Genomic DNA, 13,672 nt, shown 5'->3' with positions numbered 1-13,672 from the left:
TCAGAGTGTGTGTGTGTGTGTGTGTATGTATGTGTACATGCATGTGAGGAGAGGCATGAGCGAGGTTCCCCAAGCCCCAGGTTTAGACAGAGAGGCCTGAGGTCTACCTTTGTCCTTCTCCGAGTGGATCTGGCCGGGGAGGAGAGCTAGCACCCTCCCTTTCCCTGCTTCTTCTGATTCGCTGGCTTCCTGGGGAAGACATGTCTGCCCTGTCAGTTCCCCAGCTCCAGGTATCTCAAGTGCTCAGCCGGGTCCTTTGTCCTGGTTTGTAGGGGATCCCGGGTGGGGGCTGTGCTTCTGGGAATGTGGCCAGACAGCAAGTGATGGAACAAGAGGGTGTGCTTCAGAGAAGGTGACTCTGGCCACGACTGTGACAGCAGAAGAGTTCCACACAGGAGGACAACCAAGGAAGCAAGGACCATGTGTTTTCTATTGTGTGAGGGGTGTCCCTTTGGGAAAGGCCACTAGCGTACAGCTGGTGGGTTAGATGACACACTACAGTCTGGATGTCACCAGGCAACCCCTAGGATAGAGCTCAACAGAGCCCAAGGTGGGGCTCAAGGAAAACAAATGAAAAACTGGGGTGCATGCAGCCCTGTCCTAGAAAACCAGAAGGTGATTTTTGCCTTGGAGTCTTGCCATTCCACAGGGCACTGAAAGCCCTGCACTGCCTCCCGGATCCTAAGCCTGGGGGCCATCTCTGTTTACACGGGAAGGAAGAACCACAGACCTGGGGGGAGGGAAGGGGAGGGGAGGGGCAGCGTCCCATCTGCCCCAGGCTGCTAAGCAGCCTGAGGCTCACACTGTGCTATAAGAGGTTATTGAGCACAGCTATAGAAGGGAAAAGCTTGGGACGGTGTGGTCCATCCAGGCATCCTTGGGGACAAGGGACAGGAGGTTCCAGGCTCTGTCAGGTTTCACCCTGGTAACTCGGAGCCCTCTCACATTGGGGGAGCCTTCCCTCTCTGGGCACATTCCTTCTAAGCCCCACCCTCCTCTCAGGACAGTCTAGCTGGAGGCTACACCTCCGAGTAGAGGGCTGCGCCTGACTAGAGGTGACAGCATGTGCCTCTCACTGTGGGCTCCAATGACTGCGGCACCTGTGCACTGTCTGCTGACCTCTGACCCTTCACCCCTGCCCTGCCCCTTGTGCCTAGGGGCAAGAGTTCGAAGCCCAGACCCAGGCCTTCCATTTAATCCTGTCACAGAAGACCCTCTTGGCCCTCTGCTCCCTGCACCTCAGTTTCCATGCCCCAGTTACTCGCTCAAATCACTGTGCAGAGGCGCCATGGCCAAGGTAGCGCATATTAAAGAAAAGTGTGTGTGTCTTAACGGAGGGCTTCCTTACACTTTCAGAGAGCTAGTTCATGATCGTCATGGTGGGAAGCATGGCAGCAGGCAGGGAGGGCACTGGAATAGCAGCCGAGAGCTCACGTCTGATGGGCAAACTGGAAGCAGGGGGAAGGAGAGGACGGAGGGGAGGAGGGAGGGGAGGAGGGAGGGGAGGAGGGAGGGGAGGAGGGAGAGAAAGAGCACATGTGGTTAGGCCAGCTATGGGCTTTTGTGACACACTTTCTCTGAGAAAGCCACACTTCCTAATCCGTCTGAAATAGCCCACCAACTGGAACCATTCAAATGTATGAGCTTCTGGGAGCCGCCCTCGTTTGTAAGTTGTATATGGGAGTGCTCCTTTAGTTTATATTTTTCTTTTCTTTTTTTTTTTGGATCTGCCTTTTTTTTTTTTTTTCGAGACAGGGTTTCTCTGTGTAGCCCTGGCTGTCCTGCAACTCACTCTGTAGACCAGGTTGGCCTCAAACTCAGAAATCTGCCTGCCTCTGCCTCCCAAGTGCTGGGATTAAGGGCGTGCGTCACCCCCGCCCAGCGGCCAGTTTATTTCAACGCCCAGTCACTTGAGAAAGCCGACGGGGCACGGGTAATTCCTGTGCAGGAGGGCAGGGCCAGCTGGGGCAGGTATTGCCCTAATACCTGGCAGTTTTCACGGACATGTGGCCCCTGCACAACTTCCATCCAGCCCAGGGGAGGAGCCTAGCAGTGTGCTGTGAGATCAAGGCTTCCAAAGGAGACCGGAAGTGAGGCCGGAAGTAGGTGTTAGCCCAAGGGTAGGAGGATTGAGGTTAGGCTGATTGGCCAGCTACCTCTTTCCTTTCTCTCGCCCAAACATACTGCCTCTGGCTTGCAATTCTTACAGCCCAGTACGTGGACACCTTATGGACAACTCCTTTTGGAATGTCCCTTAACCTGAAATGACCTGATCATTCCATCAGTCAAAGCCACCTCCTGTCATGGAATTCTAGTGTTAGCAGCACAACCAAACACAGGTTGCTCAAAATTGCACAGTATGGCGTCCAGGCCCTCACTAACCCCACCTACCTGCTCCAACATGTAGCTTAGATCCCTCTCCCTCTCTCTCTCTCCTCTCACTCAAAAGATAAATGTTGAGTACACTGTAGCAGTCTTAAGACAACCCAGAAGAGGGCATCAGCTCTCAGTACAGAGAGGTTGTGAGTCACCACGTCGTTGCTGGGATTTGAGCTCAGGACCTTTGGAAGAGCAGTCAGTGCTCTCTTCCCAGGCCCGCCAAGCTGCCAGCCATAGGCCTGATGCGAGTGCCAACCTGTCATTGAGTACCCAGGGGCAGCCTGAGCAAAACAGGAGCGTCCCGTGAGAACCCTGGCCTGACACCCCAGCCGACGGAGGGCAAGAGACCCAGGGGGTCATGGAGAAGAAAGCAGGCAGGTTCCCTGTTCTAGGACAGCCGCGCCTGGTTGACCAAACTGCAGAAGGCCAGGCCGGCACAGGATGGGGGTCGGAGGGGACAAGAGCGGCCCAGAGCCACCAGGAGTCCGACAGGGCTGAGCCCCTAGTCAAACCTCAAGGAGGCCAAATTCCTGCGCCCAGGGCCGGACGGTGGGCGGGCCTCACGAAGAGGAACCCTTCTGAGGGCGGGGCCAGGGTCCAGGAAGCGTGGAGGTCACAGAGGGGCGGGGCCGTGCAGGCGAACGCACCCAGGTGTCGGCGGGCTAAGCCGCCCTGCGGTGCTCGCCGGCTCGGTCCAGGGGTGGCTGCCAGGCCTGGCCCCCTCGCCAAGGCGTCCCAGCAGCCGAGCACGTGCGGTCCTGGCTGTCAGGTGCCGTCAAGCGGGCCTCTCTCGCCGCAGGCAGGCACCGTCGCAGCGCTGGGGCGGCGCCCGGTTTCCCCTGCGAGGTGCAGGCAGGTAAGGTGAGGCTGAGTCCCAAGCTCCTTCCTGCTCTCCGGCTGCATTTCCGAGGTTAGCATTCTGTGGGTTTCTCGCTGATTCGTTATTGCGCGCGATGGACGGGGGCCTTGCGTTTTCGTGAACACAACTGACGCGCTTCGTATCGGATGTGTTAATTTATTGTTTCTTCTTTGAGTTTCTCTGCGTAGTCCTGGCTGTCCTCAAACTCACTCTGTAAAACCAGGCTCGCCTGGAATTCAGAGACCCGCCTGCCTCTGCCTCTCTAGTGCTGGGATTAAAGGCGTTTGGCGCCACTGCCCCGCCTTTAATTTTCAAAAACTGAAGTAGGATTAGAAGTCTAGGCTGTAGCTCAGTGTCCAGAAACTTTGCCTAACGAGGCTATGACCTAACTCGAGATCCCCCGCATTCTGACAAAGGAACAACTTGGGGGTGTACATTTGCGCGAGCACGAGCGAGCGTCCTAAAAGTCCAGCATAAACCTCGTTCCAGGTAGCTTCTCCACCTGCTCCAGCAGCCACTAGCCACCAACCAGACGCCTTTGGGTGCTTCACGCGAGGGAGGGAATCCTCAATTCTCAGGCCTTGTGTATTAGGACACAAAACTACACACGCTGAGTCCACTTAACACCGCGTCAGCACGGCACGTCTGCACCGCTGACCAGTGTCCACACCGGTCACGGTCTCCGGTGTGTGGACATCTGAGCGGACCCCAGTTTGTAGGTTGTAGTCAGCTGTGGTTAGTGCTAATTATCAACTTGAGAACCCAGAATCACCTGGAAGGCCGACTCTGAAGTCGGGTGCGAGATTAATCTTGATTATGCTAATTGAGGTGGAAGGACACGCCCGCTGGGGGGGTGGAGCGATTCTCTGGACGGGACCCTGGACGTTGGGAGAGCAGAGAAAGTGTTGAGTGCCCGCGCAGAGCATCGTCTATAGCTCTTTTCCGGAGTAGGGCAGCCAGCCACTTCACCCTCCCTCTGACCCTCCCTGCCATGACTGGAATCTGCTGCGGGCCAGACAAGCCCACTTTCCCTTCGGGGTACTTTCTTGCAGCAACAGAAACAAACAAAAAGAAAGCAGCTTCGCCGCGAACTTCTGAGGACAGGTATTTACTGCAGGTATTTTCCATGTGTTCTGGGTATCACCTTAGTGGTGTCTGCAAATATGGGCTTTTCTGTTCTGGTCTTTATGGAATATTTCCCATATTTAATACTTTTTGGGGAGTGCGGGATCTCTGTAGCCCAGTCTGCCCTGTGTACCCAAGGACAACCTGAACTTCTGATCCTTCTGCCCAAGTGGGAATGTTAGGATTTTGGGTGTGTGGTGCCACACCCCATTTACGCACCCTGGTTCTACCAACTGCTCTACCTTCTCAGCCCTCTTATCTTTTTTGTTTGGTTGGTTTTTTATTTGTTTGTTTGTTTTGAGACAGGGTTTTTCTGTGTAGCCCTGGCTGTCCTGGAACTCACTCTGTAGACCAGGCTGGCCTTGAACTCAGAAATCCGCCTGCCTCTGCCTCCCAAGTGCTGGGATTAAAGGTGTTTGGTAGCGGAGCCAGCCTCCCCTCTCTCTTATCTCTGGATTCTTTCCCTCACTGTCACCTTGAGTTTTCTCACTGAAAATCTTCTAGCCCAACACAGCCCAGTCTGTGTCCTTGAATGGAGGATGGGAATGTCCTTAGTCTTCTTAGTTACTACTGAGGACAGATTTCCGCCGTTACGCTGTTTTCTGGCCAGGATGGCTTGCTTTCTATTTCCTGGATTACCATCTTTTTTTTTTTTTTTTTGTTAAACTTTTTCTTGTGAAACAAAAGTGTTTAGTTCCCTTTTCAACATCTTTCTATATACAGCCCGTCAATATTTTCTTTATGGTTACCATAGAGATTTTTTTCCTTTGAGCTGTGTCTGCCACATGCTGTGGGCCAGGCTGGCATCTAACATAGCCCCCCTGAGCGCTGGGACCACAGGTGTGAGCTGTCACACAGGGCTGGAGCCGAGCCTTAGTCAGAGGTGTTCAGGCTCTGCTCTGGATTTAAAACAGTCGGACTTGACCGATCCCAGGTAGCACCTTCTGCATCTGCTTCAGTTATGGATATCACAAGATTATATATCCTTATCGATTGTGTGCTTGTAAATATGAACCAATTAAGTACTCTACTCTCTTAGGTAGGAAGCAAAATTTGGAGTCACAAAATAAGTTACATGGTGAATGCTTATTTTTGTCTTGAAAGTATTCGTTTCCTAAATTATGAGAATAAAACACCCTGGGGCCACAAGCCCTCTCTTGGGACTTGCAGGGTTTTGGCAAATGACGAACTCCTAAGTAGTTGCCTCTCAGGTTCTGTTTAGTCTGGGAAATGGATTCTCCGTGCCTTCCACTCTGCCGTTTCCCAGAGCTTTCTTTGGTCCCTCTCTGTCCCTAGTGTATCCAGTGATTGGTGCTATTCCTAAATCACTGTCAAACCCAGGTCAGGACATCTATGTATTATTACCCTGTGTTATTTTTTATATGTTTTTACAATGCTTTGAACATAGCTTTTTGATTTGTTTTATGGTCTGTTTTGCCTGCACGTATGTATATGACTCCGTGAGTGCCTGGTGCACACTGAATCAGCAGAGTGCATCGGGGCCACTGGACCTGGATCAGTGGGTGTCTGTGAGCGCCATCTGGGTGCTAGGAGTTTAAGCAAGGTCCCCGGAAGAGCAGCGAGTGCTCTTAATGAAGAGCGTTTCCGCCTTTTGGAAGTCAAGGGGACTTTAAAACAGAGTTTCACTGGGTAGCCCTGGCTGTCTTGGAACATACTCTGTAAACCAGGCTGGTCTCAAACTTACAGAGATCCACCTGCCTCTGCCTCTGCCTCCTGAGTGCTGAGATTAAAGGTGTATGCCATCACCGCCAGGCTATAAATGTAATTTTTAAAAAAAGTTTAATTTACAACTTTTAGCTAGTCTGGTAGCAAACACCTTTTAATCCCGGCATGAGAGAGGCGATAAGAGACTCTCAGTGAATAAGGCCCCGGCCAACCTGGTCTACACAGTAAGTTTCCCGGCCAGCTGTCTCACCTTTGACCCTGGAGTTATTTATGAATGTAAGCTTAAGCTAAAGTATTGTGAGAGTTTTCATCTGACTGTCTGTTATTTCAACTTTAATCCCACTGTAGTCTGAGAACAGACCTGGTATGGTTTCCTCGACATTTGTTAAGAATGTGTTCTTCCCGTGCTCCGTGTGGGCCGGAGGAGCTGTGTTTTGTGGTTGAAGGGATCTGTGGAGTCAGCCCATCCAGGAGGTTGTGGGCACTGCTTACATCCTGATGTCATTGCTGGCTCTTAGCCTGCGGGACAGTTTCCCTGTGTCCCTCCCACCCGTTCTTCCTTCACTGTGTAGCTGAGGTTCACCTGAATTCCTGATCTTTCTGCCTCTGCCTCCGAAACCCTGGGGATACAGGTGCACCCCGCCCCACTGCAACTGTTTCTGCTGGCCCTGATGTCTGGTGTCAGGCTAGGCCTGTCTGCTTCTCCCTCACTCCTCCCCACTTGTCATGATGGGCGTCTTTTATTTATCTTGAGACAGTGTCTCATATTGTAGCTGATGAGGCTGGCCTCAGAGTTGTAGCAGTCCTACTGCCTACTGTTTGTAGAATGGTGGCTGTGAGCCACCATTCTTGACTTTGTTTAGATGGAGTCATCTTCTATATTGCCCAGCTACCCCGGCCTCCCGAGTACTGAGATTATAGGCGACACCGCGAAGCCTTGACTGGGTTTTTGTGGCGTTTATGTGTTCAGTGTCCTTTGCGCCTCTCCACGTCTGGTTTTCATTTAAATTTGACTGCTGAGGAAAGACAGGAACCTGTAATCGGTGGGGCCTGACCTGGGGCCTGACCTGTAGCCATGACCCCATGCTCCAGAATAGTTCCTAGTGAGCCAGCATATGACCCCAAGAGCTGCATGCAGTCCATGCATGTGAGAACATGAGACTCCCCTGTTGATCATGGAAGGTTGGAGAGCAAGGACGCTAGACTGCACCCCAACTCTTCATCTTCTTTTTTGTTTTTGTTTTTCGAGACAGGGTTTCTCTGTGTAGCCCTGGCTGTCCTGGAACTCACTCTGTAGACCAGGCTGGCCTCGAATTCAGAAATCTGCCTGCCTCTGCCTCCCAAGTGCTGGGATTACAGGCATGAGCCCACCACGTCAGGCAACTGTTTAACTTCTTAACGTTTCCTTGAGAGGTGGTGATGTGGGGGGAGGCGGGGCGGGGCAGGATCTTGCTGTGAAGCCTTGGCTGGCCTCAAACCCATAGCAATGCCCCTGCTTTGGTCTCCTGAGTGCTGGGACTGCACATGTGTACCCCGAAACTTGGTCATTTTCCTTTCTTTAATGCAGATCCGCATTTTTGTTTTCTTTAAACCTTAAATTTCCTAATGCATTGTATATGTGCAATATATACATTATAGCATACACGTCTAGATGGGCGTATGCCAAATGTACAGTTTCCTGCGATTGCCAGAAGAGCATGTCAAGTCCTTGGAGCCGAGTTTCAGGCAGTTGTGAGCTGACATCCTTTTCTGGGAACCAAACTTTGGGTTCTTTGGAGGAGCACAAGTGGTCTTAGCCCCTGAGCCATCTCTCTGGCCCCAGACCTGAATTTCTGAGTCTCCTTCTCTCTCCCGGATCTGCAGGCCTCATGCAAACTAACCACATACTCAGACACCGCCTCAGCCTGACCTGTGTTTCTCTAAAGAATGTCTAATATTCCTTGTGGGGAGGCATTCAAGACAAATTCCTTCAATTCCTGTCTGAGGAGGCCTTTTTGTCCTTCAGTTTTTTCCATTTCCCCTTTCTTTATATAGACCAGACCTTACAGAGACCGGCTTGCCTCTGCCCTGGGCGGCTTGCCTCTGCCCTGGGCGTTGGGATTCCAGGTGTGCACCCCCATCTGGCTGCCCTGGGATTCCAGGTGTGCGCCCCCATCTGGCTGCCCTGGGATTCCAGGTGTGCGCCCCCATCTGGCTGCCCTGGGATTCCAGGTGTGCGCCCCCGTCTGGCTGCTCTGGGATTCCAGGTGTGCGCCCCCGTCTGGCTGCCCTGGGATTCCAGGTGTGCGCCCCCGTCTGGCTGCCCTTCCCCTTGGAGAGCAAGGTTGGCAGGAGCAGGGTTCCAGGATGGGCTTTCTGAACTCCTTTGCTCTGCTCTCCTCCCGGTTGCTGAGACAGATAGGATTCTTACTGTTGTTTCTCCCTAAGAGCAGCCTCTTTCAGGATTTCTGTACTTTAAAAATGGTGTGCCCAGAGGCTAGGGAGCGGCTCAGTTGGCAAAGTGCCAGCAGTGTGAGAACCCAGCTAGGCGTGGTGGCACATGCCTTTAGTCCTAGCTCTGGGGGGGTGGGGGGGGGGAAGAGGGAGAAGTGAAGGGAGGCATTGATGACAGCGCCTCTGGCCTCCACACAGTGTCTGTCTAATTAGGGCTACTAATGCTGTGATGAGACACAGGACAGAGAGACTTGAGGAAAGTGTTGGGTTTTACTTACACTTCCACATCATGGTTTATCACTAAAGGAAGTCAGGGCAGGAACCTGGAGGCAGGAGCTGATGCAGAGGCCAGGACAGAGCCTTGCTCCTCATGGCGTGTTGACCTTGTTTGCTTAGAGTTCCCAGGAACCAGCTCAGGGGTCGCGCCACCCACAGTGGTTCCACATCAGTCACTAGTGAGAAAATGCCCCACAAACACTGTTTGCAATTAGGGCTCCCACCGCTCAGATGACTTTAACTTGTGTCAGGTTGACAAAAGCAGTCAGCATAACATGCATGCATACACGTACATACATACATATCACTCTTCCACACATATGGACCCATACATATGTTAACTAACACGCATATATACAAAGCACATACCCCGCCCCAGCATGGTGGCACACCTGCCAGGAAGAGAGAGAGACGGGGTTTGTGGGCTTGCCTTAGAGAAAGACGGGGTTCGTGGGCTTGCCTTAGAGAAAGACGGGGTTCGTGGGCTTGCCTTAGAGAAAGACGGGGTTCGTGGGCTTGCCTTAGACAGCCTAAATGAATCTGGAACCCCAGGCTAGTGAGAGAGACTGTCTCAAAAAACCAAGGTGGGGGCTGAGAGACGGCTCAGTGGCAAAGAGCACTGAGGCTCTTCCAGAGGACCTGGGTTCCCTTTCCAGCAGCCGTGTGTCAGCTCACAACTGTTTGTGCCTCCTGTTCCAGGGGATCTGACACCCTCAAACAGACACATATTCAGTTAAAATACTAGTGTACATAAAAAATTTTAAAAGTTATTAAAAAAATAAAAGACACAAAAGCCCAGGGTGAATGGCCTGAGGAGACTGCTCAACAGCTAGAGCACATGCTGCTCTTAAAGAGGACCCCAGTTCAGCTAGCAGCACCCACTTCGGGTGTTTGTAATTGCTTCTAGCTCTAGCTCCAGGGGGATCTGATACTCCTGGCCTTCAGAGGAACATTGTATTCCCGCCCCCCAACGCACGCACGCGCGCGCGCGCACACACACACACACACACACACACACACACACACACACGGTATGCTCAAATACTAAAAACAAACAAGTATATAGTTGGGCCTTATTTTGCTGTTGTATTGTTCAGCTTTAAAATCTCCATTTGTGTATTTGCTGTTTTTGAGATGGCCTCCACGTTCCGACACCTGCCTCTCCCCCCACGCCGGCATTAGAGGTGCGCAGGCCAGGCCTGGTTTCTGTGGTGCTAAAGGCTGACCCGAGGGCTGGCAGCGAGCACTTCACCAACCTGGGCGACCTTCCCAGCCCTGCTAGTCTTTGGAGACAGGGTCTTGCTTCTTAGCCAAGGTTGACTTTCAAACTTACCGCATAGCCCAGGGAGGCCTCAAACTTGTAGCCACCCTCTGGTCTCAGTCTCCCGAGGGCTGGGGTCACAGTTGTCAGCCACTGTGTGGTACATGCCCAGCCAGCCACGTGGGTATTCTTTGTGTTTTCTAGTCTGTATATATCATTTCTTTCACAGTATGTATGTATCAAACTGTGAAGAATGTTAGCTTGCTTCTGTGAGGTTTGTGTAAGAGCGGCTTTAATGTATTGGCTTGCTTCTGATGCTGCACTGCTGGGGACCCAGGGACCCGGGGACCGGTGGACCCTGTTGGCTGCCTGGGTGAGTGGCCGTCGGCTTTGCTTGTTTCTGTATGGGCCCAGGGCTGTGAGCTCCTGGGTCTTGTTTACAAACTGTGAAGACTGTTACTGTGCTTCATCAGGTCACAGGCCTGGTTAGAGGCAGGCTGTGTGTATCCTTGCCAGTCCCACTGTCTGCCTCCCTTCCCTGCACCCCACTGCCACCCCAATCTCAAGGTTAGTTTGGCTTTCAGACTACGACTGTATCTGTTGTTTGGCACTGGGGATGGAAATGTCTCAAGTAGACCAGGCAAGTGGTACACTGCCACGCCGTATGCCGTGCCTCAGCCCAGCTCTCTGACTGACCAGGGGCAACCATCTGCTGCTCCGCTGTGCTGGTGTAGGTTGGGTCACCTAACATGCATGGCTCTTCGTGCCCTCTCCTGAGACTCCCTTTTGGCCCTCTAGGTAATTAATATATAGGCCTGTAACACTACACTTTGAATGCTGCTGACACTGGTTCTTTAGGACCACAGCGAATGGCATTGCTGGGTTACCTGGTCCTGAGCACTCCTGAGCTGGGCCGTTCTCCCTCACAATGCTCCCTTGTGATTTCCTTGCTAAGATACTGGGCTGCTTAGGAGGAGAATGGTGCAGTTTCTTGCTCCTCGGTGACCCAGAGCCTCAGAGTATGAGGCTGTGTATTTAAGCCTTTTACGTTTGCTGGGACTGACTTCTGGCCTATTAACCTGTTCTCGGAGAGTAACCCCCACACAGTGAACAGTGACAGTGTGGACTGCTGGGTGTGTGCTGTGTGGATGGCAGGGAGATCCGATTGGTTTGCGATGACTTCCTGCTGGTCTGACCCATTGTGGACGGTAACATCTCCCCCAGAAAAGCAGATCTGTTAACAGTCAAGGCAGTTCTTTATTTACCTAGAAATATTCTTTAATTTCTTCATTTCAGAGGGGTAGCTTTTCAGCCATGCTTCTTTTGGGAGGCCAGGCAGTCGCCCAGACCTTCCTGATCCTACCCAGCCCTGGTGGCTGACCCGGAGTCCTTCCCACACTGTCATCTTATGCTTACACACTATCCGTTTACGTTGTTTGAACTGAATTTAAAAACAACAAACTTGGGCAACTTCTGGCTTGTTTCTTCCTTTTCTCTCCCCTGTGACCCCCACAGGGCCGCAGGCAGGCTGGCCTGGGACCCCCGCAGGGCCGCAGGCAGGCTAGCCTAGGACCCCCTCAGGGCCGCAGGCCTTGGCATTCATGGGACCCAGGCTTTCCTTTCCCCCAGTCTTCCTTGTTTCTCAGACTGGACTATCTCAGTGATTCACTTCCCAGCACACTGACTTCCAACAGACTCAATCACTTCACTCTGTACCAGGGTCTGTCTGTTTAAAACAACTTACTGGTTCTGGCTGGTAGGGCGCTGTGTTCGCATCACCAGCCATGTTAATTCTTTAAACATCATTTCTTTTGTTCTTTGAGAGTACACTCAAAGGTTTGTTTTTAGTCTCTGGTATTTTGTCAGCGGCTGACAGGTTACAACGCTACTTTATACTTCATTTGCTATTTGCATAAGGGTTCTCAGCTGCTTCCTGGACACACAGCTTTCTCTCCCCCAAGAATGTGTCCACTAAAGCTTTCAGGATGCCCACAGCAGACTGTAGTCCACACAGGGCTCATGTGTCCTTGGGGTAAGGGTGTTCCTGTACAGTACTGTGGGAAGAAAAGGGCCAGGCCAGGTCGAGTCATAACAAACCAGTAACAGTTGCTTGTCCAGGGGGCTGTCAGGTGCGGGGACTCCTCTGGGCTGACTCCGTGGAATCTCAAGGTGCCAGAGCCGAAGGGGAGGAGGAGGCGCCTCAGCCTTCGCCACTCTCATTCCCCAGCTGCTTTTGTGTGTGAGCAGAGACATGGATTCCATGAGCCTGTGTGATGACTTCTGAAGTCTAAGACTGTCTGGAGCATTAGTCTGGATGTGTTTTGATTTTAACCCATTTTCTGTCAAGCTAGTATTTCTTTGTCTTCTGAATTTATTTCCTCATGTTTTGGGATTCTATAAAGGAAATCGCACCAACACTTGTTTTACTGTACTCCAGTGTTTGTGACTAACATTTCTGGTGCCTTGTGAAAATGAAAAATGTTCACTTGCGATTTCCATCCCCTAAATAACAAGAGGTGCCCAAAACACGATCACAGCTCAGAAGCCCAGTCATTACCAGTTCAGTGACCAGAACACCACCAGGCCCGGGATGTACAGCTCCCTCCCGTTTTAAATGTCACACAAATCCAAACTGTTGCTTTGGCTACGAGTGCTATTTTGTAGCTGTTCTCCATCAGAGGTTGTCAGCTGGGATTTGGCTAACAACTTGCTGTGTGTGGAGAGACAAGCTGCATGTCTCGTGCTACAGTCAGGATGTGCACTAGCTGGCCGCAGTCAGGCCTGCTGCCACCACATGGGCGCTTCAGCAGCCCAGAGGTTGGGAGTCCCTGTCGTGTGACAGCTGAGGTGCCATGTCTCCTGCTGCCCCTCAGGTCGGTTTCCTTCTCCTCTCCTCTGCCATGTGCTTTCCCTGTCCTCAGTAAGACAGACATCAGCTTCTTGAGGAAAGACGAAAAGCACTTGGAGAGCTACTTTGGTTCTCCAGGGCAAAACCCTCACTGGGCTCCAAATGCCACCTGGTGGAAACCCCTGGGTGGAATTGTGTCCTTAGGTCAGCCCAGTGGATCTAACCCTACCTCAAGAGCCATCTGACTGGGGAGAAGGCAGGCACCTGGCCCTGTGTATGTTGGAAACATTGCCTCTGTGATGACCAGAGGTCTGAATGTGCATCTGCAGCAGAGCTTCGATGTGCACCAAGTTCTCCGCTCTCTAGTAGAAGTCTGGGAGGCCCAAGTACTCCTGTGAAGTCCTGCACACTAGAGCTTCTCAGGTTTGACTCTATATGGGCGGTCTTAGTTTCAGGGACACCAGGCATACAGACTGCTCACATGGACCCAGCTTTCCGTGCTGACGGTAGGATGTGCCCCATGTAAACACTCCTCAGTAAACACACAGCCTTGTGCAGAGGGCTGGGTACTTGTGAAACTGGGGGTTCCACGGATGCTTGGAGACAGTGGGTAGGTAATGCTTTCAAATAAAGAAGTGTTTCATTATAAAAAGTGAACCAAGGGCCAGCAAAGGACGGGGAACAGGGTGCCCAAGCTGCAGAGCTGCTGCAGCATCTGTGCATTGCCAGGTCACGCTCAAGGCCAAGGGTCTGAAGCAGAAACAAATGTGGGAGACCTGCTGGTGTTGGAAACCCAGTACCCACA

General features: G+C 52.1%; 1 long non-coding RNA gene across 1 annotated transcript in view; it reads left to right on the top strand.

Annotated features, from left to right (window-relative positions):
* Positions 1-3,023: 3,023 nt before the first annotated feature.
* Positions 3,024-13,672, top strand: part of LOC127671507 (uncharacterized) — a 35,100-nt gene continuing 24,451 nt past the window's right edge. The window contains exon 1 of the long non-coding RNA XR_007974767.1: positions 3,024-3,235. This is a non-coding gene — a long non-coding RNA (uncharacterized LOC127671507). The remainder of the gene's footprint in view (positions 3,236-13,672) is intronic.

Source organism: Apodemus sylvaticus, chromosome 21 (genome assembly GCF_947179515.1).
Source record: "Apodemus sylvaticus chromosome 21, mApoSyl1.1, whole genome shotgun sequence".
NCBI lineage: Eukaryota > Metazoa > Chordata > Mammalia > Rodentia > Muridae > Apodemus > Apodemus sylvaticus.
Note: the sequence above shows the minus strand (reverse complement) of the source record. Positions and strands in the feature narration are given on the sequence as shown.